Below are 3,115 nucleotides of genomic sequence, written 5' to 3' on the forward strand. Positions count from 1 at the left end.
CCATTATCAACTCGATAAAATAACGTTATCTTATTACACTGCCCCACCGACGCAGCACCGGGGCTTCTTTAGAAACTTACCCCCATTTGTACACAGAGTAGACTTGTGATAAGGCCAAAATAATAATTTGATGCGTGAATTTTATAGAAAGGCGAGCGTGATTCGTGAATTTATGAGCCGGCGTGAAGCGTGACTTACTTCCGGAAATATACGTAACCCGTGAATCATATCAAACTTAGTTCCCATAAGGGCGAGCATTTTCTCTAATTGGGCTGGGATATTACTTAAACGCAGACGACACTCAGTTTTATTTTGCTTTCAAACCCATACCCGGTGAACAACAAGCCTCCATAGCATGCACTGAGGCATGTCTTAGCGAGATTGGTTCATGGATGGTGCAAAATAAGCTTAAACTAAACCAAAACAAGACAGAATTTCTTGTACTGAATGCACAGCACCGTCCCCAACCAATCATTGACTACATCAAAGTAAACACGGATCGGGTCGAGCCCTCTTTTTTTCTGAACGAAATATTGGTGCTATCTTTGATCATAACATCTTGGAGAAGCACGTCGCATACATATGCAAATCATCGTTTCATCATTTACGTAATACAGTGGAACCCCTCTAAACCGGACACCCTTGGGACCGGAGGAAATGTACAATTTAGAGGGGTGTCCGGTGTACTAAAGGTTTTACCCATAAGGCAATTTTAAGTCGCATATTGTATTGTCTGACTGTAAGTATCAGTACATGGTACACGAATACTGAATAAAGCACATCAGTAAGGAAACAAACAACATGGATCACAGGGAAGCTTTTCAACATCATTTTATTTAATTTACAAAAAAATTCGGTGTTACACACAGGGTAATATGATTGCCGATTTTAAATCATGTGTTTTCGCAAGTGATTTCACCCGCAACAGGACAGTCTATTAACCTGACCCCTATTGTTGTCATTCGTTCAATCTAACAACAGCGGCACGATTGTCGAGTTTAGATTTTTTGCTTCAGGACCCATAGAACAATGAGTAATTAGCCGATGCGCGTTTCTCACTTCTGATTGGGATTTCACAGCTGCATGATTACAATTTTAATTTAATCACGTTTAAAAACGTGTGATTTGAAGTTTGGCGACAAGCTTAAAACTTTCACGTCCCGTCTGGTTTAACGAGGTCAATTTCTTTGTCAGTAAGTGATAACGGACTGAAAAAAGCGTCCGGTTTCCGGAAGTGAGGGATTCCGGTTTACTGAGGTTAAAAATAGAGAAAGTGTATGACAGAGATTTTGGGGCCGAAAAAAAGGTTCGGTAAAAAGAGGATTCCGATTTCATGAGGGTCCGGTTTAGAGGGGTTCCACTGTATAGCGAAAATAAGAAACTGTTTGTAGAAATCAGACACTGAAATTTTGATCCATGCTTTTATCTCCAGAAAGCTCGACGGCTGTAACTCTACCATATGGACTTCCACAATTCATCCTGGATCGTCTACAAGAGGTACAGAACTTTGCAGCACGATTGATAACAAAAAGCAAGAAGTCGGATCACATAAAACCAGTTCTCAAGGAATTGCACTGGTTCCCCATCAGACAAAGGATAAAGTTTAAACTGCTGTTATTATGGTCTGGCGCCACACAACGCAAAAGACATGTTGCAACTTTACGAACCAGCAAGAAAACTACGATCAAGTAAATGAAATCTTTTAAAAGTCCCGCCACCTGAAAAACTAAAGCGTTACGGTGAGCAGTCTTTATACGCGCCGCCTCAAAATTATGGAACTCACTTCCAGATAGAGCAAGACAATGCGACAGTATAAATAATATAACTAATTTTAAAATCGTCATTAAGACCTTTCTTTTTAACAAAGCACTTAATTAGAGACATATATATATATAGAATAGGATCTTTATCATTATTCTTTATACTTTATCTATCCATTAGAATATTTTAATTTCACAAAATTTAGTTAGAATTCACGTATAGTAGATCTATATACATCATTTTATAAGTTTTAAAATATTTTAAATTTATTTTTTATAATTATTATGATTATTTTTAGCAATAGATATGGGCTTCGCATGAGATTCATATGTTTTTAATAGTGCCTAATATGATATTCTTAAATCATGTATTTATATATTTGTTTATCATAAGTAGGTTAGATTTACTTTTCTATTTCTTTTTTATTGTTATTATTATTATTATTATTATTATGAGCAAAACCAGTGAGAGTACTCCAACTTGAGCGGCCATTTGTCCCATCTAAATCGGTCGCAAACTAGACGAATTACATCATCATCAGGCCAAAATAAAGGGAATTTCTTGCTCATTCGTATGTAGCAGTATAATTGAGATTTGAACATGCGCGAAAGAACTAGGACCCATTCTTACGCGCTAACCGTGATACGACACTTTGAACGCCTTCGAAAATTGCGTTATCGTAATTATAAAAAATGAATTTTGACCCATTAAATCCTAAAGCTTTGGTGCTTCAAATTAACTTTAAAGTAGTTTTAATATTTTTCTTTAAATTTTGTTAGTAAAATTAATCACTATCAAAACTTCTCTTAGTAATCGAGCCAAAGGTTCCAAATTTTTTGTGTTCTTGATTCAGACAGTGGTGGGGACGTGGTCGCCGAGACTTAACCCTTTAACTCCCATGAGTGACCAAGACAGAATTTCTCCTTACAATATCAATATAATATCAACCAGTTTAGTGATGAGAATAACAAAAAATTTGGGGATAATTAGTTGATCCAATGCTAAATTCTCTGAACTAACATTATAAGAATTGTATGGTTGATAGTAAGGAGAATTACAAATTTGATCTGGGAGTTAAAGGGTTAAAATGGGCTTTTATTAACGGTAAGTTTAACATGTTTTCTTTAATGTCGTCACAACCTCGAGATTTTCCTGAAACCTTGCACATAAGAAGAGGGATTTGGAGTTTTCGTGACGCGTGAATCGCGATAATTTTTGTCCAAAATAGAGCGTAAAAGTGGATCAGGAACCCATCATCCACCACTCCCCACATCTTTTCCTAAATAAAAAATTAAAAAAAAAAAACTCGTCTGGCATGCTTCAGTGTTAGTGGTACGTTTAAGTTTGAGCGCGC

Source organism: Pocillopora damicornis, chromosome 5 (genome assembly GCF_964200805.1).
Source record: "Pocillopora damicornis chromosome 5, jaPocDami1.2, whole genome shotgun sequence".
Taxonomy (NCBI): Eukaryota; Metazoa; Cnidaria; class Anthozoa; order Scleractinia; family Pocilloporidae; genus Pocillopora; species Pocillopora damicornis.